Source organism: Zea mays, chromosome 6 (assembly GCF_902167145.1).
Source record: "Zea mays cultivar B73 chromosome 6, Zm-B73-REFERENCE-NAM-5.0, whole genome shotgun sequence".
Classification (NCBI taxonomy): domain Eukaryota; kingdom Viridiplantae; phylum Streptophyta; class Magnoliopsida; order Poales; family Poaceae; genus Zea; species Zea mays.
Genome location: NC_050101.1, coordinates 127,358,400 through 127,383,840, shown reverse-complemented (window position 1 = coordinate 127,383,840; position 25,441 = coordinate 127,358,400). Strand labels below are relative to the sequence as shown.

Here is a 25,441-nt window from a genome sequence, read left to right as displayed (position 1 = left end):
CACCCATTGGGACTCCAGTCAACAGCGCAAAGGATATGATTACACTAGCCGTCCCATCACATTACTACTCAGAAGTAGCCGGCTAAAACACTCAGCGTACCAAGCCGTCCCTTGCCCACACCCATTGGGGGGGGCGCCCAGGAATTATCAGTATATTTTTCAAAACGGTCACATCCGTGCAGGGCATGCAGTAAATACCTCAAGACAAAAATGAGATATCAGTAAGGATCAGAGGAAAGCCAAATATAGCCAGCAAAGTACAAGATATGACCGACAGAAGCGATGTGAGGACTAGACACAGAACGTCCATCGAACATCCAATCAAGTTGCAGAAGCAAATAAATTGCATTACCTAGCAAGATATGGACGGATTGCAAAACTCGGCTGCTAAAGACAAAATATATGCTGACCTCTGCAGCAAAATTTTGATGACATAATGCTGACCTCCAAAGCATAATGCGAATAGCTTCATGCCAATTTTTTCAAAAGGAAGACCTTCGAATGGATTATCCTTAAAAAATCCATTTGAAGGTCGGGGGCTACACCCATTGGGTGCACCTCCGGTGCACCCCATGGAATATCATTCTAAACCGATATAGCGCTGACTTCTAAGGCGTGGGACAAGATTGAAAAGATCAATCCTCAACCGAGATGCAGGAGCGCGAATGGAGATAATCTTTGGAGAAGACCTTCGAGTAGATTATCTTCTAAAATCTACTCAAAGGTCGGGGGCTACACCCATTGGGTGCACCTCCGGTGCACCCAATGAAGTCCAGAATCTTACAATCCAAAATGCCGACCTCTAAGGCACAAGCACAGAACTAAACTTCGGTCGAACGAGTGATCAGAGCAAGAGTAGGCAACAGGAAGTTATTTTTTGGACCTTGGATCTTTGAGTAGATTACCTCTAAATCAACCCAAAGATCGGGGGCTTGTGGGGGATAGATATCCCCTGGGTCCACTAAAGAAGTAAAAGGCCTCACGAAAGGCCCGAGTGCCCAATAATTCGTAAGGTCATTCTTTCGTGGGCCTGGGGAAAGACAACCAACAAAAAAGAGAAGACGTGAGACCAGATTGGTGCAAACCCGGACGGCCCACATCGTCGAACGGGTAAATCGCAACAGAGGCCCGACTTTCCTGCGCTGAAGCCCCCATGCAACGGAGCCATGCGAGGATAAGTCGGCGAAGGTTACGTAGGGATAAACTCAAGAGGTTCACTACCTTTTAGCTACTTGTTGTTATCATATCCACGTGTACTGCCCTACGGTCGAGTATATAAGGCCTAGGGGGCACCCCTTCAGATCGATCGACCCTGTTTTACTTAGCCACCCACGTAAACTCTCTGCGCCCTTTATCCAGGGAGCCTTCTTGTAACCAAGCTCATATACTCACCAGGACGTAGGGTGTTACGCACTTCTAAGCGGCCCGAACCTGCAAATCTTGTCCATTGTCCCTCGTGCGATCGGCACGAACCATTTTGCTACAGTCGTTGACACCGTCCTACTCCTAAAAACACCTTGAGGGGCAACCCCGGGTGTGCGGTCGGACCCAAAACACCGACAGCAGCGGCCTTGTCGTCCGGTTCTTCCTTGTTTTTATGTACCTGATAATTGGCTCCCTCCAGTCATTGGGGTCTGTTTCTGCCTGGTCTATAGCGTTGCATTCTTCAGCATGCCCTGCAATGACGCTCAGTTGTTGTACTTCTTGGATGAAAATCCCAGGTGGAACCTAGGTCCGACTGGACCCTAGTTTCGACAATGTGTCTGCTGTTGTATTGCGATCCCTTTCCACGTGGTGGAATTCCAAGCCCTCAAATTTATCTTCCAGCTTCCGCACTGCGGCGCAGTATTTGTTCATTGAGTCGGTTGACCAGTCCCAGTCCTTGTTTACCTGGCTGATGACCACTAGCGAGTCGCCATATACCATTAGCCTTTTGACGCCTAGTGAGATGGCGATGCTTAGCACATGAACTAAGGCTTCATACTCTGCGACATTGTTGGAGGCCGGGAACAGGAGCTGAAGCGCATATTTAAGTTGGTCACCTCCAGGGGCATTGAAATGGATCCCCACTCCTGCCCCCTGCAGCCTCAACGAGCCATCAAAGTACATTTTCCAGACTTCAGTGGCCTCTGGGTTCTCTGGAATCTGGTGTTTAGTCTATTCTGATATGAAATCGACCAGTGCTTGAGTTTTGATTGCGGTACGAGGTCGGAATTCTATGTGATGAGCTCCGAGTTCACATGCCCACTTGGTCGTTCTTCCAATGGCTTCTTTGTTGTGGAGTATATCTCCTATTGGGAATCCCATGACTACTATGATTTTGTGGTCGTCAAAATAGTGTCGGAGTTTACGCGTAGTTAGAAGAACTGCGTATAATAGCTTTCAAACTTGAGGGTACCTTATCTTCGAGGGACCGAGAACCTCGCTGATAAAGTAGACAGGATGATGTATTGGATACGCACGCCCTTCTTTTTCCCACTCGACTACCAACACAGTGGTTACCACGTGAGTCGTGCAGAAGATATATAACAGTAGGTCCTCAGCTGGCTAGTTAGTTGTAGCTCGGCGTGGCGGCTTGAGTAGTGGCGGTGTGGTCAGAAACTTCTTTAGTGCTTCTAGGGCTTCCTGAGCTTCTGTGGTCCACTGGAATTTATCCACCTTCTTGAGCAGTTTATAGAATGACATTCCTCTTTCGCCGAGCCTTGAAATGAAACGACTCAGTGCTGCCATGCACCCAGTGAGCCTCTGTACTTTCTTTTGTGACCGTGGTGGCTCCATCCTCATTATGGTTTCAATTTTTTCTGGGTTTGCCTCTTCCTTGATGGCTGACGATAAACCCAAGTAGCTTTTCGGTCGGTACTCCGAACACGCATTTCTCTGGATTCAGCTTCCATCGATAGCGCCTCAAGCTATTTAAGACATGTTGTAAATCCTCGATGAAGCTCTCTGGGTTTTTAGTTTTGATTACTACATCATCAAGATAGGCTTCCACTCGCTTGCCCCAGTGGTCAACTAAGCATGTTTGGATAGCCCTTTGGTAAGTTGCTCCAGCATTTTTGAGGTCGGACAGCATGGAGGTATAGCAAAAGGCCCTGAAAGGTGTGATGAATGCAGTCTTTTCTTCATATTCCTTTGCTAGACTGATTTGGTGATATATGGAGTAGCAATCTAGGAAAGAGAGCATTGAGCAACCGGCAGTGGAATCGACTACCTGATCTATCATAGGCAATACGAAAGGATCTTTCGGGCAGTATTTGTAGAGATCGGTATAGTCAATGCACATGTGCCAATCAACTTTATTCTTTTTTAGTACAAGAACAGGATTTGCTAGCCATTCAGAGTGTAGTACTTCTCTAATGAACCCTATCGATACCAGGCGAGCTAATTCTGCTCGTATGGCCTCTCTTTTGTCAGGCGTGAAACAACATAGCTTTTGTCGGATCGGTCTTGCCTGAGGGTACACTTTGAGTTTGTGCTCAGCTAGCTCTCTTGGGACTCCTGGCATGTCCGCAGGTTGCCATGCGAACACGTCCCGATTGTCTTGCAGAAACTGGACGAGCGCGCTTTCCTATTTGTTGTCGAGGTTGGAACTGATGATCGCATCTTGTGTTCATCAGAGAATCCGAGGTTGATTCTTTTAGTTTCTTTAGTCGGACGCATAGAGGTCGTGGACGGGGCTTCATTCGAAGGGATTGTAAAATCCTCTTCCACCGTCTTGCCATCAATCTGCGCAGGAAGGGCTATTGAGGGCCCAGCAGTGAGAGTCGTCTGAATGGCACCCAGGAAGCATTCGGCGGCGCCTTGGAAGTCAGCGCGCATGGTGATGATCCCCTAAGGACCTGACATTTGGAGTATCATATATGGGTAGTGCGGGATAGCCATGAATTTCGCCAACCCCGGTCTCCCAATAATGGTGTTGTACTCGCAGTCAAAACGCGCCACCTCGAACCTCAAGAACTCAGTTTTGTAGTTCTCTAGGGTTCCAAAGGTGACGAACATGTAGATGTGTCCTAGTGGGTACTCTCCTTCGGTCGGCACGATGCTGAAGAAAGGGGTATCTGACTCAGTGAGGTCGGAGATGGCGACCCTAGAGCCTGAAGTGTTCGGGGAAAGGTGACGTTGATGCTGCTGCCACCATCCACCAGTACCTTCTTAACCCGGCTTTCCGGGATTACAAGGTCGACAAGTAGCGGGTATTTGTCAGGGTGATCGAAGTTAAGCCACTTATCAGCTCGGCTGAAGGATATTGTGTGCTCCAACCATCGGTAAGGGGCTGAGCGCTGTTTGTGGCCACTAGAACTTGTCGATCACTGAGTTTCTGTTGCCTTTTTATTTCTTGTGCCCTATGGCCTCCGAATATGACATTGACCTCAATGTCTATGCGTGGGAAAGCTCCGCCTCTACCCCCCCTCTTGCTGTTGAGGCTGCCTAGGCTCATTAGGCTCTCCTCGAGGTGGGGGAGGCGGTAGCGGCTGGAATGGTCGACCATGCCCAACGGAGTTTTTGAAATCCCTGCAGTTCCACAGGGTGTGCCGCATGTCCTTGTGGTATGTCACACCCGAATTTAAGGGATAAAGTCGGGTGCATCTCATATATGCGCCAAAGAAGAGAACACATATAATAACAAAGTGTATAGAGATAAATGTCACAATATACATAAAAGTATTTATAACATAGCGGAAGTCTTACAAAATAAAAGATAAACATAAAGCAAACTAAACTCCATCCTTGGCGCCATAAAGTCGACTGCGAGACGCCACCTAGATCAAGTCGAACTCCCTGTTGTGCGGCTCCTCCTGGGCCACCTGTTCTTCTCCTATGGGGGGTTTATATATCGCAAGTGTGAGCTCACAAAAGATCATAGCTCAACAAGTCATGGGGAATAATGTGCATGAACTCACCAAAGGTGGGAGTTCATGTGATGTGTAAGGCTGATCAACGATAGGGGTTAAAGTTGAGCATTGCTTTTAATAAGTTGGTCAAATTTTATTAGCAATTACTAGATGTAAGTAAATACCCAACCATAATAAGAATAGAACAAAATCAATAAATAAATCTCATGCGATGCATATGACAAATTGAATTTAGTTCCATAATTTAATCATGTGAGGGTCCGAGCTGCTCATGACCGTGAGCACGGCTGATATACCAGTTTTACACTCTGCAGAGGTTGCACATCTTTACCCACAAGTCATGTTACCCATCTGCCAAGGGATCGTGACTTCCCATACATCTCTACCGAGGAGGCGAGGCAGGGTAACACTACGAGGCCTTTACAAAGTTTCACTAGCTTCAGAAAACCTGCTACAGTTTCTAGGAAGCTCCAATGCAGGGACCCCTCGCCTGACCGCCATCGCAGCAAAATCAACCCAAGGGCCTCCCTACACTGACCACTCCCCTACTATCTTTGCCCCTTTCGGGTAAGGTAGTCCTCAACTAGCTTTCCTAATTTGTCAGCCAAGAGCGTCCCATACCACCCTTGTGGTAGCACTGTTTTCCCGGGTGGTTTCTCCATGTTCCAATTAACATAATGATCTTATCATGAATAGTAAATAACAAACTGATAATAAAAGTGTGATCATGAATAATGTATATCTCTATACCCAAAACCACATAAAGCAATAGCAGGTACTACCCAAAAACATCAGTGGTAAACAAGGTATAAAGATAGTCAAACTAGGGTAACCTATTGGATCCCATCAAAATTAACCTGTGCAGATCATTATGATTAATAAGAACTTGATTGGGTAAAAAGAAGTGATCAAGGGCACAACTTGCCTTTAATGAGCTCCTGCTCAGCAACTTCTACCTGCTAAACACCTGACTCCTCTACCACTGCTCTTCTACTTGCCACAATACAAACAAGCATAGTACAAAGGAAAGATTAACATCACATCAAACATGTATACAAAATACATTATTAATAATCTACATATTAAAATAAGATCATAGGAAAAAGAATCACTAAATCGGAGTTACGAATTTTAAGTTATGAATTTCCAAAGGTTTCATGTGTTTGGCACAAGATTAATTAATAGATCAATTTTAATAATGTTTTCATGTCAAAACAGAGACACTATGTGATGAACAATATTATTGCAAAATTATAGGAACTAGAATGGATCAATTTGGACTAGGTATAAATTTTCTAGGGATTAAATAAGTTCTAACATTTAATTTTACATTAAAAATCAATTTCCATATTTATTTATCTAATTTCACTGCCCTCTGGACTGCGCGCATAAAAACTAATAAGTACATGGTTTACTATGTAAATAGTTCCAAGACTCATAACTCTCCCGCGATGGACCGCGTGTTAATTCCCTAAAAACCGAGGGGCTCATTCTTTAAACCGACCGGGCGAAGGGGTATTCTTGGTTTTCGACCGCAGGATCACACGCGTGCGGTCAGGAATAGATCTGGGTCCTCCCCAAACCCATGTGCAACGACAACCATAGGATTTGAGATTAGTGACTTAGGTTTAATTGAGCGTAACAACATACACTTATACTCAGGATCATTATTCCCTAGATTAGTGGTCCAGATTTCTAAACCACAAACCCTATCTCAGTCCGCCCGATCTGAGTTGGACGGCCCGGATCTCTCGCATCAAAACGGTATACTTATCTCATCGCATCCACACGTTAATAGATCAACGACCCCCAGATGGTCCATTCCCTCTGACACGGCCACAGCGGCAGTCCGCCCTTTGGCGCGACGACACCATTGTCTCGCCACACCCGCACGGTTCCCCCCATCACCTAACCTTGATTCCGACCAGTCTAGCGTGAATACCAATGGACCACTAAGAGCATAAAGAGTATTGTACCGGATTCTGCAGTGTGGAGGTCTCCGGCCACGGCAACACGAGATCCCACAGCGACGGAAGGAGTCCGGCGAGCAATTCCCAACACACCGGACCCCGCTAATGCTCGCTTCCACGCTAGAAATGGGTGGTTGATCTTGCGCTCCCCGGGCCGAGCACCACACCTTCGAGTGCGCGAATTCGCTAATGCTCACTCCCGTTCTGCCGCTCTCGACGATGCACCCTCACCCTAGGTTTTTAGTTGTTGCGGTATGGTGAGGAAGGGGAAAGTCAACCCCGGCGCGCCGTATTTATGGCTCGAGGAGCCACGACTTTATCCCAAGGCGTGTGGACTCCATCACCAGCTTCCCAGGCCGCACCACACAGAGTTGTTGCAACAGATCGTCCGTGAAAGGGGGAAGACCGAACTGGTTGGCGGGGCCACTCGCCATTCACAGCGACGTGCGCGACGTGGGTTGGGAGGTGCCAACCACTTGGCCCGACCCATCGGTGGTTCATGAAGTGGGCATGGTGATGTCATGGGCCGAGTGTGCGCGGGGAAAACAGATAGGTGGGCCGACATGCGCAGGTTTGGGCCCACACACCCCTTTTCCTTTTTAAATTCTCTTTGCTTTTTCTTTTCTTTCTTTTCCTTTTTACTTTCTTGATTTCAACTTTAAACTTGAATTATGTCATGAGTCTCACATTTGTGCTAAATATCTAGATTCAAATCCTAGTGTAAGAAGGATATATTTATCTATTTATTTTTATTTGTATAATATTTTCTTTCCTTTCCTCTTTCTTGATTATTTTCTCATTTCTAGATATTCAAGTTGGTCTCTATATCTCCAATTGGAATTTTAATTTATTTTTATTAATGTGACTTCTATTAAATGCACATACATATAAAAGCCAACATGATGCACGATTTAGTGGTATGCCCTTTATTAATTATTCATTTTTAAATGAGGTGTTCACATGTGATGGTTGAAAGGGAATTAGGCTTACACCTTTTTACTAATTGATTTTGGTGGTTGAATTGCCCAACACAAATAATTAAACTAACTAGTTTGCTCTAGTTTATAAGTTCTACAGGTGCCAAAGGTTCACAATAAGCCAATAAAAAGACCAAGAAAGGGTTCAAATAAAGAGAGCAAAAGACATCCCAAAAGGCACCCTGGTCTGGCGCACCGGACTGTCCGGTGTGCCACCGGACAGTGTCCGGTGCACCAGGGCACTCGATGCTGAAACTCGCCACCTTCGGGAAATCAGGAGGCCGCTCCGCTATAATTCATCGGACTGTCCGGTGAAGCACCGGACAGTGTCCGGTGTCACACCGGACTGTCCGGTGTGCCAGGGGAGCAACGACTACTTCGCGCGCAACGGTCGACTGCAACACATTTAATGCGCGCCTGCGCGCGCAGAGGACAGAGCACGCGCAGTTGGCGCACCTGACAGTCTACAGGACCTGTCTGGTGCACCACCGGACAACCCAGAGACCCCGCCTATCAGAGCTCCAACGGTCGAACCTCAACGGTCTGCTGACGTGGCTGGCGCACCGGACAGTGTCCGGTGCGCCATGCGACAGCAGCTTTCCAACGGCCATTTTTGGTGGTTGGGGCTATAAATACCCCAACCACCCCACATTCAATGGCATCCAAGTTTTCCACCTTCAACATATTACAAGAGCTATAGCATTCAATTCTAGACACTCCAAAGAGATCAAATCCTCTCCCAAGTCCAAAGACAACTCCAATCAATAGTGGCTAGTGAGAGAGTGATATTTGTGTTTATTTGAGCTCTTGCGCTTGGATTGCTTCTTTTCTTTCTCATTCTTCTTGTGATCAAACTCATTTGTAATCGAGGAAAGAGACACCAATTGTGTGGTGGTCCTTGTGGGAACTTCGTGTTCCGTTTGATTGAGAAGAGAAGCTCACTCGGTCTAAGTGACCGTTTGAGAGAGGGAAAGGGTTGAAAGAGACCCGGTCTTCGTGACCACCTCAACGGGGAATAGGTTTGCAAGAACCGAACCTCGGTAAAACAAATCATTGTGTCTCGCTCTTTATTTGCTCATGATTTGTTTTGCGCCCTCTCTCTCGGACTCATTCATATTTCTAACGCTAACCTGGCTTGTAGTTGTGCTTAAGTTCATAAATTTCAGATTTGCCCTATTCACCTCCTCTAGGCGACTTTCAATTGGTATCGGAGCCCGGTGCTTCATTAGAGCTTAACCGCTCGAAGTGATGTCGGGAGCATCCGCCAAGAGGGAGTTCGGGACCGGCGAGAAGCCCACCACACACTACAGGAAACTGGTTAAAGAACGTGGGTGAAAAACCGTCGAACTTAATGTAATAGGCCGTCGAACTTACCATAAGAACGTGGGTTTACCGACGAATATAGCCGACGGCGATTTTTGGACGAACTTAGAGATTTAAGTTCGACGGCCCCGACGAACTTAACATTAAGAACGTGGGTACCGTCGAACTTAACATAAAAAACGTGGGTACCGTCGAACTTAACATTAAGAACGTGGGTTTTTAAGTTCGACGGGGGCCGTCGAATTTTTCCCATAAGTTCGACGGCACCCACGTTCTTACATTTAAGTTCGACGGGGACAGGTGGCCGTCGAACTTATGGGTCCTACGTGGGTCGGCGAGGGCTGCCCATTAAGTTCGACGGTACCCACGTTCTTAACGTTAAGAACGTGGGTACCCACGTTCTTAACGCTTTTCCAGAAAAAAAAATAAAAAATACAGAAATGAAAAATTAGACACACAGAATATCACATACAATACAGATTTCAAACACATAGATATATAAGTTCAAATACATAAGTTCACACAAGTCTAAATAGATAAGTTCAGGTGAGGTACTAGCCCATCGCTGCTGCCAGAAAATACAAGATAGTAAAAAATGTATCTAGAAAAAAGCCAAAACTATGTACAATTTATAACGAATAAAATCTCCATGGTCAAAATTGGCCAGCTCAAATATCACACTAAAATCTCCATGGTCTAAAATCTCCATGATTAACTGTAGTCTGAGGTTGTCTCTGCCTGTATTAATTTTTTTGGCACTCACCTGGTCAATCATTAAGCTACTAATTCCATTCACAGAAGCAGCGCCTTCATCTAATTCCTGTAAGAATTTCCGACTACCAAGATAACCCCAGGCCTCACCATTAAAAACAGCGAACACAAGCTGTATAAGAATTAGGGAAAATGTCAGGAAGATGTTTCTTCAGAAACCAATCACACGTAAATTCAGAGAGTGATATGAAGAACCATATTAAATGTACCACCCCATGTGTAAGCTAGGGTATAAGATAATGAGAACATTAACAAAGATACCAGTAGCTTGAACCTTACAACAAGTATAAAAGAGGTAAAGATAAAATGGTGGATATGATCTGCTGCATACCTGCTCTAAGTAAGATAGAAAAGAATATCTAGCATAATATTATGGAAGCGACTAACAAACAAAATTTCAGTAGTCATATCATACCTGTTTCTTAAGCTTGCTTAGACCATGAATGTGAGAAAGAGCATCAACAGCAATGAGCAAAGCAATCAATCCCTGTGAAACTCAAAATTATCCCTGGCAAATAAATAATATGAATAGGACAATCACATACAGTTAACAAACTAGCAACTTACAGATATGGGAGAATCTGAACCAAGATTTATATCCATTGCCAGTCTTCTCAATTTTTTTCTGAAATCTTTTATTGATAGTCATCATCAATATATAAATGTGGTACAAGAGATTAGACAAACAGAACTTTGAAAATAAAAAGGTATGCAACAAAAATGAAGGAAAACAACCTTTTGAAGAGTGTTTGTACTCTCTTCTGAAAGTAGAAATACTGGAAAATTATATTTGTTCCACATGATACCTGATCCCTACATGATAATAGAGTAACTGAGGCACATTCAACACAAAATTTAACTTTTACATTGCAAAGAAGCAGCAAGTTTGACTCTTGAGAGGGTGGCATCAGTGTAACGAAGCCTATTTTACTTACAGTAGGATTCCAATCATGGTTGTGATTTGAGTAGGGTGCAAAATCATCTTTTGGATATTTTCTATCAGGAGACAGCTCTATATACATGAAAAAATACAGTACATCCTTAGGGATCATCATGCAAAAAATGCAAATAACACAAGAAAACAGAGATGCTAGTTCAGAATAGTGACCTTGTAAGTCATTGTTGACACCATTTGACTCAACCAATACACCAGCCACCTTCTGGTGAAGTTCTGGATCATTGGATACCCTGGATAATAGCACCAAATATTATTGTTATTTGTTAACATCTCTTAACACCCCAAAGGTTATATGACTTTTCAAGGAAAAAAGCTTAACTTCCTTCGGTTAGTACCAAGGCAAAAGGGCAAACTTCAACACCTCACATTTCACAAGCACATATAAACTCAAAAATATGTGAATAATTGCAGTTGTGCTTCCATGTACCTTAGAAAGAAATCTGACATTTGATCTAAGGAAAGGCGAATAGTAGATGGTTGAACCAATTGATCACTGCCTTTTCTAAGTCTTACAATTGGTGCAATGACCTTCTCACTTCCAGGATCTAACAGCATAAAAGTCATTTTAATAACCAATTATTCTTAATGGCATGGGGAGGTTAGCTTTAGTAATGGCAGAAGATGGAAGACTAGATACATGTAGAGTGCAGACTCACTAGAACAGCCAATTTCACCAGAAAGATTCAACAGCCTCACACAAGGGAAGCTTTCAACGTTTAGGTACATTGCCTTCACAAGGTTTGGAACTGATTCCAATGTGGCACCATCTCCTATAAAATGAAATTGCAATAGCAACATCTAGTTACAGTAGAATTGGCGTGCATGAAGAGCTAACGAGCAGCCATATGCCCAAACAAGTCACTCTTACCTCCTAGATACTGAGAATTAGGTAAAATACACCAAAATCATAACTAGAGTCCTCCCTGTGAGAACACACAAACATAACTGTACAGAACACACAAACGTAACTGTCTGTGTTGAATTTATTGTCAAAATAACAGAAAAAAATTTATATAACACATACCGCTCACTCTTGGAAGAGACCTATAGTAAGTCAATGCACCTGATTCAGGTACATTATACAATCGTACAGAACCATCATCACACGCAAGAGCTAGTCGCTGGAAATCATTCACATGATATGAAGATATTGTGTTGGTAGAACCATCTTCATCCTCAGAGTTGTCACCATCATCAATGTTACTTAAGTTAGAATCGTTGTAGTCATTTTGGTCTGGATGGCCATTGACAGCAAACTCTGAGCTATTATTTTCAGTATTTTTAGCATCAACTGAAGGCTCCATTGCCATTTGCCAGATTGGAATTCCAACAGTATCTAGAACAATCTACAAAAGAGAACAACAAACTAACTATAATCATATCCATGAACCTAAAATTGATATCACATTGCAACGAAACGAGAAAAGATATAAGGAGACCGATGAAGATCAAATGGTGAAACCTAATATGAAATCTAAGTGCCATCACTAGTGATTCAATACACCCGATAGGTTATGGACTATTATTGCACTATACAAACATAATTACAACCTCCTCATACACCAATTACCAGCTTTATGCATATCCCAGCATCTAAGAGTTCGGAATTGACAATTCCATGAGAAAATCGAGTGTAAGCATGCGAAGAGAGACACCTTTTGCTGCAGGTAGAATAGATCCCATTCACAAACCGACCCATCAACGCTGGACGAGAGCAGCCGGCCGGTCGCTTCACCTCCTCTCCGCCCCCACACCAGTGATGTGACCCTCGACTCGTCGTTCCCCTGTATAGTCTGCACCCAAGCAAACACCCAATCAGGCTAGAGACAATCCTTAGACTCCTCACAGGACACAACAGGGCTATGGGAAGCATACGAGTTGGTTGTGCCAGCCGACGGAGCCCGGGGAGACGAGCCAGAGCTCGAGTGAGCCGTCTTCACGCGCGGCGGCGACCTGGGAGGCGCAAGGAGAGGCGGCGAGCGTGACGATAGGGGAGGGGCGACGATAGGGGAAGGGCGACGACGCTTTTTTTGTTGCGGCGGCACGTGAGCGGGAATGAGGCAGCAGGTGAGAGAGAGAGTCGCGCGTGGGTGGGTTAGGGGATTTAGGTTTTTTTGATTAAGTTCGACGGTGTCCATATGGCCCACGAACTTAACTTAAGAACGTGGGTACCCACGTTCCTAACTCGTTAAGTTCGACGGTTTTAGCCAGGGCGCACGAATTTAAATTAAGAACGTCGGTACCCACGTTCTTAACATAACCCATGAACTTAACTCAAGTAAGAACGTCGGTACCCACGTTCTCAATTTTACCCACGAACATTTATCAGTTTCTTGTAGTGACAAGCCATGGGAAGGCTCCATCCGGGGAGTCCGCCAACAAGATGAAGGGATCCCCTTCACACGACAAGTCGCATCGGAGCGGTGACAAGAAGAAGAAGATGAGGAAGGTGGTCTACTACGAGACCGATTCGTCGTCACCATCCACCTCCGGCTCCGACACACCATCCGTAACTTCTAAGCGCCATGAGCGCAAGAAGTTTAGTAAGATTCCCCTACGCTACCCTCGTATTTCCAAACGTACTCCATTACTTTCTGTCCCATTAAGCAAACCACCCATGTTTGATGGTGAAGATTATAATATGTGGAGTGATAAAATTAGGCATCATCTAACCTCACTCCACACTAGCATTTGGTATGTTGTTGAGATTGGAGTACAGGTACCATCGCCGGGGGATGAAGACTATGATTCGGACGAGGTCGCCCAAATCCGACACTTCAACTCTCAAGCCACCACTATACTCCTCGCCTCTCTAAGTTGAGAGGAGTATAACAAGGTGCAAGGATTGAAAAGTGCCAAAGAAATTTGGGACGTACTCAAGACCGCGCACGAAGGAGACGAGGTGACCAAAATCACCAAGCGGGAAACGATCGTGGGCGAGCTCGGTCGTTTTCGGCTTCGTCAAGGGGAGGAGCCACAAGAAATGTACAGCCGGCTCAAGACCTTGGTGAACCAAGTGCGCAACCTCGGGAGCACAAAATGGGATGACCATGAAATGGTCAAGGTTATTCTAAGATCCCTCGTTTTTCATAACCCTACGCAAGTTCAATTAATTCGAGGAAATCCTAGATATACACTAATGTCTCCCGAGGAAGTAATAGGAAATTTTGTGAGCTTTGAATTGATGATCAAAGGCTCAAAGAAAATCATCGAGCTAGATGGCCCCTCCACGCCGGAAGCGCAACCGGTTGCATTCAAGGCAACAGAGGAGAAAAAGGAGGAGTCTACATCAAGTAGACAACCCATAGACGCCTCTAAGCTCGACAATGAGGAGATGGCGCTCATCATCAAGAGTTTCCGCCAAATCCTCAAGCAAAGGAGGGGGAAGGATTACAAGCCCTGCTCCAAGAAAGTTTGCTACAAGTGTGGTAAGCCCGATCATTTTATTGCAAAATGTCCATTATCTAGTGACAGTGACAGGGGCGACGACAAGAAGGGCAAGAGGAGAGAAAAGAAGAGGTACCACAAGAAGAGGGGCGGCGATGCCCATGTGTGCCGCGAGTGGGACTCCGAGGAGAGCTCCACCGACTCCTCCTCCGACGAAGACGCCGCCAACATCGCCGTCACCAAGGGCCTCCTCTTCCCCAACGTCGGCCACAAGTGCCTCATGGCAAAGGACGGCAAAAGGAAGAAGGTAAAATCAAAATCCTCCACTAAATATGAAACCTCTAGTGATGAGGATAATGCTAGTGATGAGGAGGATAATTTGCGCACCCTTTTTGCCAACCTAAACATGCAACAAAAGGAAAAATTAAATGAATTAATTAGTGCTATTCATGAGAAGGATGAACTCTTGGACTCTCAAGAGGACTTCCTTATTAAAGAAAACAAGAAGCATGTTAAGGTTAAGAATGCTTATGCTCTAGAAGTAGAAAAGTGTGAAAAACTATCTAGTGAGCTGAGCACTTGCCATGATGTTATCACCAACCTTAGAAATGAGAATGCTAGTTTAATTGCTAAGGTTGATTCAAATGTTTGTGATGCTTCAATTCCCAATCTTAGAGATGATAATGTTAAATTACTTTCTAAGATTGAAGAATTAAATGTTTCTCTTGCTAGCCTTAGAAATGATAATGAAAAATTAATTGCTAACGCTAAAGATTTAGATGTTTGCAATGCTTCCATTTCCGATCTTAGAGATAAGAATGATATTTTACGTGCTAAGATTGTTGAACTTAATTCTTACAAATCCTCTACATCTACCATTGAGCATGTTTCCATTTGTACTAGATGTAGAGACATTAATGTTGATGCTATCCATGATCACCTAGCTTTAATTAAGAAACAAAATGATCACATAGCTCAACTTAATGCTAAGATTAATGAGCATGACTTAGAAAATGAAAAATTTAAATTTGCTAGAAGCATGCTCTATAGTGGGAGACGCCCTGACATCAAGGATGGCATTGGCTTCCAAAAGGGGGACAATGTCAAACTTACTGCCCCTCCTAAAAGATTGTCCAACTTTGTAAAGGGCAAGGCTCCCATGCCTCAGGATAACGAGGGTTACATTTTGTACCCTGCCGGTTATCCCGAGAGCAAAATTATGAGAATTCATTCTAGGAAGTCTCACTCTGGCCCTAATCATGCTTTCATGTATAAGGGTGAGACATCTAGCTCTAGGCAATCAACCCGTGCAAAATTGCCTAAGAAGAAAACTCCTATTGCATCAAATGACTCTAAAATTTCATTTAAAACTTTTGATGCATCTTATGTTTTAACTAACAAATCCGGCAAGGTAGTTGCCAAGTATGTTGGGGGCAAGCACAAGGGGTCAAAGACTTGTGTTTGGGTACCCAAAGTTCTTGTATCTAATGTCAAATGACCCAAAACCATTGGGGTACCTAAAATCAAGAACTAAAATTGTTTTGTAGGTTTATGCATCCGGAGGCTCAAGTTGGATCATCGATAGCGGGTGCACAAACCATATGACAGGGGAGAAGAAGATGTTCTCCTCCTATGAGAAAAACCAAGATCCCCAACGAGCTATCACATTCGGGGATGGAAACCAAGGTTTGGTCAAAGGACTGGGTAAAATTGCTATATCTCCTGACCATTCCATTTCTAATGTTTTTCTTGTAGATTCTTTAGATTATAACTTGCTTTCAGTTTCGCAATTATGTAAAATGAGTTACAACTGTCTTTTTACGGATACCAGTGTTACTGTCTTTAGAAGAAGTGATGATTCAATAGCATTTAAGGGTGTGTTAGAGGGTCAGCTATACTTAGTAGATTTTGATAGAGCTGAACTCGACACTTGCTTAATTGCTAAGACTAACATGGGCTGGCTCTGGCATCGCCGACTAGCACATGTTGGAATGAAGAATCTTCACAAGCTTCTAAAGGGAGAACACATTTTGGGACTAACAGATGTTCATTTTGAGAAAGACAGGATTTGTAGCGCATGTCAGGCAGGAAAGCAAGTTGGTGTTCATCATCCACACAAGAACATCATGACGACTGACAGGCCACTCGAGCTCCTACACATGGACCTATTCAGCCCGATAGCTTACATAAGCATCGACGGGAGTAAGTACTGTCTAGTTATTGTGGATGATTATTCTCGCTTCACTTGGGTGTTCTTTTTGCAGGAAAAATCTCATACCCAAGAGACCTTAAAGGGATTCTTGAGAAGGGCTCAAAATGAGTTCGGCTTAAGGACCAAGAAAATTAGAAGCGACAACGGAACGGAGTTCAAGAATTCTCAAATCGAAGGCTTCCTTGAGGAGGAGGGCATCAAGCATGAGTTCTCTTCTCCCTACACACCACAACAAAATGGAGTAGTGGAGAGGAAGAATAGAACTCTATTGGACATGGCAAGGACCATGCTTGATGAGTACAAGACTTTGGATCGGTTTTGGGCCGAGGCGGTCAACACCGCCTGCTACACCATCAACCGGTTGTATCTACACCGAATCCTCAAGAAGACATCATATGAACTCCTAACCGGTAAAAAGCCCAATGTTTCATATTTTAGAGTCTTTGGTAGCAAATGCTTTATTCTTGTTAAAAGAGGTAGAAAATCTAAATTTGCTCCTAAGGTTGTAGAAGGCTTTTTACTATGATATGATTCAAACACAAGGGCATATAGAGTCTTTAACAAGTCCTCTAGACTAGTTGAAGTTTCTTGTGACATTGTGTTTGATGAGACTAACGGCTCTCAAGTAGAGCAAGTTGATCTTGATGAGCTAGGTGATGAAGAGGCTCCATGCGTCGCGCTAAGGAACATGTCTATTGGGGATTTGTGTCCTAAGGAATCCGAAGAGTCTCCAAATGCACAAGATCAACCATCTTCCTCAATACAAGCATTTCCACCAACTCAAGATAAGGATGAGGCTCAAAATGATGAAGGAGAAGATCAAGAAGTTGAGCCACCTCAAGAGGAGAGCAATGATCAAGGGGGAGATGCCCATGATCAAGATGAGTAAGATGAACAAGTTCCAAGGCCCCCACACCCAAGAGTCCACCAAGCAATCCAACGAGATCACCCCGTGAACACCATCCTCGGGGATATTCAAAAGGGGGTAACTACTCGATCTCGTGTTGCTCATTTTTGTTAACATTACTCTTTTGTTTCCTCTATTGAGCCACACAGGGTAGAGGAAGCACTACAAGATTCGGATTGGGTGGTGGCAATGCAAGAAGAGCTCAACAATTTCATAAGGAATGAGGTATGGCATTTAGTTCCACGTCCTAACCAAAATGTTGTAGGAACCAAATGGGTCTTCCGCAACAAACAAGATGAGCATGGTGTGGTGACAAGGAACAAAGCCCGACTTGTAGCCAAGGGATACTCACAAGTCGAAGGTTTGGATTTTGGTGAAACCTATGCACCCGTAGCTAGGCTAGAATCAATTCGCATTTTACTTGCCTATGCTACTTACCATGGCTTCAAGCTTTATCAAATGGACGTGAAAAATGCCTTCCTCAATGGGCCAATCAAGGAGGAGGTCTATGTTGAGCAACCTCCCGGCTTTGAAGATAGTGAGTACCCTAACTATGTTTACAAACTCTCTAAGGCTCTTTATGGGCTCAAGCAAGCCCCAAGAGCATGGTATGAATGCCTAAGAGATTTTCTTATCACTAATGGCTTCAAAGTCGGAAAAGCTGATCCTACTTTATTTACTAAAACTCTTGACAATGATTTGTTTGTATGCCAAATTTATGTTGATGATATTATATTTGGGTCTACTAACGAATCTACATGTGAGGAATTTAGTAGGATCATGACACCGAAATTCGAGATGTCGATGATGGGGGAGTTGAAGTACTTCTTGGGATTTCAAGTGAAGCAACTCCAAGAGGGCACCTTCATTAGCCAAACCAAGTACATTCAAGACATTCTAAACAAGTTTGGGATGAAGGATGCCAAGCCCATCAAGACACCCATGGGAACCAATGGGCATCTCGACCTCGACACGGGAGGTAAATCCGTAGATCAAAAGGTATACCGGTCGATGATAGGCTCCTTACTCTATTTATGTGCATCTCGACCGGACATTATGCTTTCCGTATGCATGTGTGCAAGATTCCAAGCCTACCCTAAGGAAGCTCACCTTACGGCCGTAAAACGAATCTTGAGATATTTAGTTTATACTCCTAAGTTTGGGCTTTGGTATCCTAGGGGATCCACATTTGATTTGATTGGTTATTCGGATGTCGATTGGGCGGGGTGTAAAATTAATAGAAAGAGCACATCGGGGACTTGCCAATTCTTGGGAAGGTCTCTGGTGTCTTGGGCTTCAAAGAAGCAAAATTCCGTCGCTCTTTCTACCGCCGAAGCCGAGTATATTGCCGCAGGCCATTGTTGCGTGCAACTACTTTAGATGAGGCAAACCCTTAGGGACTACGGTTACAAATTAACCAAAGTTCCTCTTCTATGTGATAATGAGAGTGCAATTCGCATGGCGGATAATCCCGTTGAGCATAGCCGCACTAAACACATAGCCATTCGGTATCATTTTCAAAGGGATCACCAACAAAAGGGAGATATCGAGATTGCATACATTAACACCAAAGAACAATTAGCCGATATCTTTACCAAGCCACTAGATGAACAAACTTTTAACAAACTTAGGCATGAGCTAAATATTCTTGATTCTAGGAATTTCTTTTGATGTTTTGCACACATAGCTCATTAATATACCTTTGATCATGTCTCTTTTATATGCTATGACTAATGTGTTCTCAAGTGAATTTCAAACCAAGTCATAGATTGAAAGGGATTTAGAGTCTTCGGCAAAGACAAAGGCTTCCACTCCACTCCATAACTCATCCTTCGTCGTCGCTCCGAGCAACTCTCCAACTTTGGTATAATCTTCACTCATATTTTGTTTGCCAAAGGGGGAGAAAGTAGTTAAAAAGGGCTTATATTTCACTCAAGTATCCGTTTTTGGCGATTCATGCCAAAGGGGAAGAAAGTATTAGCCCAAAGCAAAAGGACCGCACCACCACCCATTTTCAAAAGGTTTTAAAATGATGAATTTTTCAATTGATATCTTATTATATTCAAAAGGGGGAGAAAGTAGCATTTTCAAAATTGGTATCTTAAAACCCTCTTGAACATTAAGAGGAGGATTTTATTGAGGGGGAGTTTTGTTTAAGTCAAAGGAAAAGCATTTGAAAGAGGGGGAGAAAATTTCAAATCTTGAAAATGCTTCTCAAAATCTTACTCATTTACCTTTGACTATTTGCAAAAGGACTTTGAAAAGAATTTACAAAAGAATTTGCAAAAACAAAACATGTGGTGCAAGCGTGGTCCAAAATGATGAAAATAAAGAAACAATCCATGCATATCTTATGAAAATATTTATTGGCTCAATTCTAAGTAACCTTTGCACTTACAATTATGCAAACTAGTTCAATTATGCACTTCTATATTTGCTTTGGTTTGTGTTGGCATCAATCACCAAAAAGGGGGAGATTGAAAGGGAATTAGGCTTACACCTTTTTCCTAATTGATTTTGGTGGTTGAATTGCCCAACACAAATAATTGAACTAACTAGTTTGCTCTAGTCTATAAGTTCTACAGGTGCCAAAGGTTCACAATAAGCCAATAAAAAGACCAAGAAAGGGTTCAAACAAAGAGAGCAAAAGACATCCCAAAAGGCACCCTGGTCTGGCGCACCGGACTATCCGGTGCACCAGGGCACTCGATGCTGAAACTCGCCACCTTTGGGAAATCAGGAGGCCACTCCGCTATAATTCACCGGACTGTCCGGTGAAGCACCAGACAGTGTCCGGTGTGCCAGGGGAGCAACGGCTACTTCGCGCGCAACGGTCGACTGCAACACATTTAATGTGTGCCTGCGCGCAGAGGAAAGAGCACGCGCAGTTGGCGCACCGGACAGTCTACAGGACCTGTCCGGTGCACCACCGGACAGCCCAGAGACCCCGTCTGTCAGAGCTCCAACGGTCGAACCCCAACGGTCTGCTGACGTGGCTGGCGCACCGGATAGTGTCTGGTGGCGCACCGAACTGTCCGGTGCGCCATGCGACAACAACTTTCCAACAGCCATTTTTGGTGGTTGGGGCTATAAATACCCCAACCACCCCACATTCAATGGCATCCAAGTTTTCCACCTTCAACATATTACAAGAGCTATAGCATTCAATTATAGACACTCCAAAGAGATCAAATCCTCTCCCAAGTCCAAAGATAACTCCAATCAATAGTGGCTAGTGAGAGAGTGATATTTGTGTTCATTTGAGCTCTTGCGCTTGGATTGCTTCTTTTCTTTCTCATTCTTCTTGTGATCAAACTCATTTGTAATCGAGGCAAGAGACACCAATTGTGTGGTGGTCCTTGAGGGAACTTCGTGTTCCGTTTGATTGAGAAGAGAAGCTCACTCGGTCTAAGTGACCGTTTGAGAGAGGGAAAGGGTTGAAAGAGACCCGGTCTTCGTGACCACCTCAACGGGGAATAGGTTTGCAAGAACCGAACCTCGGTAAAACAAATCATTGTGTCTCGCTCTTTATTTGCTCACGATTTGTTTTGCGCCCTCTCTCTCGGACTCATTCATATTTCTAACGCTAACCCGGCTTGTAGTTGTGCTTAAGTTCATAAATTTCAGATTCGCCCTATTCACCCCCCTCTAGGCGACTTTCAATGGTAAGTAGAGATAACACATATATATAAAGGAAATAATTTCATCTCTTATACTTTCTTACAAATTGGGTATTACAAATCCTACCCCCTTAACAAGAATCTCGTCCTCGAGATTTAGGAAGGACTAGGGAAAGGATGAGGAAATTCTATTCGAAGCTCTTCTTCTCTCTCCCAAGTAGCTTCATCTTCTACATGGTGACTCCATTGCACTTTGCACATCTTTATCACTTTATTTCTTGTAACTCAAGTCAAAGTATCAAGGATCTTGATAGGATACTCCGTGTAAGTCAAATCACCCTGAACACTGAGTTCTTCCATTGGTATCTGTTCCTCGGGGACACAGAGACACTTCTTAAGTTGAGACACGTGGAATACATCATGCACGTCAGATAAATGATCAGGTAGCTCGAGTTGATAGGTCATCTCCCCAACTCGCCTAAAGATTCTGAATGGTCCAATAAAGCGAGGGGATAATTTGCCCTTAACTTTGAATCTCCTCATTCGACGAAGTGGTGACACCTTGAGGTACACATGATCACCTTCCTCAAACTCCAGTTGTCTTCTTCGATTATCAGCATAGCTATTTTGCCTGGTCTTAGCTACCCTCAAATTATTCCGGATTATACGGACTTGTTCTTCTGCCTCTTGAATAAGTTCAGGCCCATAGAACTGTCTTTCTCTAGTCTGATCCCAACATAGAAGAGTCATGCACTTCTTGCCATATAAAGCCTCGAATGGTGACATCTTCAACCTGGCCTGGTAACTATTATTATAGGAGAATTCCGCATACGGTAAATTCTTGTCCCAACTGCCTCCATGATGAAGGGCACAAGCTCTCAACATATCCTCCAGTACTTGATTAGTCCTTTCAGTATGACCATCAGTTTGAGAATGATAAGGCGAACTGAAGCTCAACTTCGTATCCATATTCTCATGAAAGTTTTTCCAAAATTTGGAGGTAAATTGTGATCCTCTATCAGAAACGATTTTCTTTGGTACACTGTGTAAACACACGAGTCTTTTGTGCGCACATTGTCCTCACTCATGCGCACCGAGAAGACTTCCCGGTCGATCACCCATCCCAAGATTTCTCTGGGTCAAGCACACTTAACCAGAGGTTTTTTCGAGATAAGCTTCCAAAAAAAGAAGATACACCTTATTGGTATGAGTACTCTATTAATTCTATTAAGCCTTGGGCCAGGATATCACCATCCACTAGGGCCAGGATATCACAATCCACCCCCTTAGAAGACCGACGTCCTAGTCGGTCAACCCAACCTAGGAACCTCACCTCTTGGCCACATCTGTGTGTCTAGTATCGTCATATGCCATGCCATGTGACCACTTCAGGCCCACATGCGCCATATGCCCGAACCACTAACCCACACACGCCCATGAAACCGCGAGGGTCAACCAAAATCCTATTTTGGGATCATAGAAGAGTTCCAAACGATTTTGGATTAGAAATGCTTTTAATACGGATTTTATTAGACTCAAAATCATTTCCTTAAAAATGGTAGTATTAAAATTTAGTTATTCAAAGTTATACTTAGGTCTTGAAACTGGAAATTTGATATTCAAATTAACTAGAATTTTCAATTATTCATATTGGTAAAATAATTGTTCACGGATTATATATTAGTATTACTCAAAGGACAGAAATAATTAATATAAAAATATATCTAAAACATTGCATCTCATACTGATTTCTTTGTGTGTTGCATTTGATTTCATAAACCAAAACCAGATTTGAATTTAAATTCTAGATGAAGTTTGAAAACAAAATAAAAGAAAATAAAAAAGAGACTTAACTACCACTTGGGCTGAATTCCCAGCACTAGCCCACTTCCTTTACTCCGCGCTTGCCCAGCCAACCTTCTCCTGCGGCCCACTTACCCCCCACCTTTTTCTTTTTCTTTGTGTCTCTGCCAGGCGGGCCCCTCTTGCTAGCGCCTCAACTCAGTCGTGCGCGCGTGTCGGGTGGCTACTCGTGGCCCCCTCGTCAGCCTCTACTCGACTCTGTTTCGCTCGTGCGCACACGCCTCGATGTCCCTTTCGCGTGGGGCCAGAAAGTCAGCGGTTCCTTCGCCATGGACACATGTGCTCGACGCCATAACAGAAAATCCCGATGATACCGAAGTCTGTTGGACCCCACCGTCTTGGTATAAAGGTGACCCCTCCCTCATCTCGCATAAGCATCCCACCAGCACTGAGAGAGGGACCAAGCACAGAGGAGGAGAGAGTGAGAGACACGCCGCTTGTTGGGACCATCCTTCGTCGCCGAAGGTCCTGCAGAAAGAAACAGCTTCGACTGAAGCTGTTTGTACGTGATGCCGAAGGGTGCAGTTCATGAAGCTTCGGAAATGGAAACCGACTTAAAGATGGAATGACCTTTTAGCCCTTAAGAGTTTGAGTCATTTTTGTAAACTTTTATGAGGGATGTGATTGTAATTCCTCACAGGCTGTGTCCTGTGCCTATAAATAGTGAACAGTATTCCTTTACTGTTCACGCATTCTTGTATTTGCAACCGCATCATTCGGGAATCAATCTTTGCCAAGGCAGAGGTATAATTGTATTCAATGCTTAAATACATTGAATGGATACAATATGATTCGTTTATGATTCATTCACCTTTGACACTCCATATTTTATGTTACTTTATACAATCTGTTATAATTCAATTACGAAGATTTAACCTTCGTAATTGTATCGCTATCAACCTTCGTCCAAAGTTCATTAATCCCTAAGGGAATAATGCTTCGTTGGACGAAGGACATTAACATTTAACATTTTATGTTGCCTTGTTCTTAATTCATAGCATTTGAGAACAAGTCCCCAACATTGGCGCCCACCTCCGGTCAACTCACTTCCACTTTTTGAGCTGATGGCTTCGATTGACGCTCAAGCTGGAGCTGCTTCAGCCCCGAAGCTGGTGCTCCCGATAACAGGTGGTTCGTGCTCCGAACCAGCCAACAAAAAGCAGAAGAAAGAGGCACAGAGAAGGGTACAACATGTTGGAGTGCAAGGACCCTTCATCAAGTCAAGATGGTCCCACATTCCAATCACCTTCTCCCAAGAGGATCTTCAGCTCAAGGATTTTCCTCATAACGATGCTATGGTTATTTCTTGCGTTGTCAAAGGGTTTTTGGTCCACAATGTTTTGGTTGATACAGGCAGTGCAGCTGATATTATATTTGCTAAGGCCTTCAGACAAATGCAAGAGCCAGAAGATAAGATTCATGATGCTACACACCCTCTCTGTGGCTTCGGAGGAAGACAGATTGTAGCACTGGGCAAGATCACCATGCCAGTGACCTTCGGATTCACCAACAACACCAGAACTGAGCAAGTTGTGTTTGACATTGTTGACATGGAATACCCTTACAATGCAATTATTGGTCGTGGCACCCTCAATGCTTTCGAAGCAATTCTTCATCCTGCTTATCTTTGCATGAAGATACCTTCGGATCAAGGACCCATTGCTATTCATGGAAGTCAGGAAGCTGCCAGAAGGGCTGAGGGAAACTGGACTGACTCAAAAGCAATCCATAATATAGATGGAACTGAAGCTTGTGAACAGTACAAATTCAGAAGAGAGAAAGCAGCTTCGGCAGATCAGCCGAAGCCCATGCTCTTATGTGAGGACATAGCAGAGCAGAAGGTGCTGTTGGGCTCTCAATTATCCGAAGAACAGGAGAAAACCTTGATAAGGTTTTTGTTCAACAACAAAGATGTTTTTGCATGGTCAGCTAATGATCTTTGCGGAGTCAACAGGGATGTTATTGAACACTCGCTCAATGTTGACCCATCCTTCAGACCCAGAAAGCAGAGGCTTCGGAAAATGTCTGATGACAAGGCCGAAGGAGCTCGGAATGAAGTCAAAAGACTCCTCAGTGCAGGAGTTATCAGAGAAGTAAAGTACCCAGAATGGCTAGCTAACACTGTTATGGTAAAGAAGGCCAATGGCAAATGGCGAATGTGTATCGATTTTACGGATCTCAACAAGGCCTGTCCGAAGGACGAATTCCCATTGCCAAGGATAGACTCCTTAGTTGATGCAGCAGCTTCGTCAGAGCTTATGAGTCTTCTAGATTGTTATTCAGGCTATCATCAAATTTGGATGAAGAAGGAGGATGAGCCGAAGACCAGTTTCATAACCCCTAGTGGAACATATTGTTACCTTCGGATGCCTGAAGGGCTCAAGAACGCTGGAGGAAGTTTCAGCAGAATGACTGCGAAGGTTCTCCAGTCACAGATAGGCAGAAATGTGCTAACTTATGTTGATGATATCATTGTAAAAAGCACGAAACAAGAAAACCACATTGCTGATTTGCAGGAGATCTTCGCCAGTTTTAGACAAGCTGGTCTGAAGCTGAACCCAGAAAAATGTGTCTTCGGAGTAAAGAAGGGGAAATTTCTT

The 25,441-nt window shown here is 43.9% G+C and overlaps 1 long non-coding RNA gene across 1 annotated transcript; it reads right to left on the bottom strand.

Moving 5' to 3' along the window:
- Positions 1-10,626: 10,626 nt before the first annotated feature.
- On the bottom strand, positions 10,627-11,084 carry LOC118472243 (uncharacterized). Its single transcript, XR_004850290.1, has 3 exons — positions 11,003-11,084; positions 10,830-10,906; positions 10,627-10,707 (listed from the first exon to the last, which is right to left on the bottom strand). It is a non-coding gene; the product is annotated as an uncharacterized lncRNA (long non-coding RNA).
- Between the last annotated feature and the right edge of the window lie 14,357 nt (positions 11,085-25,441).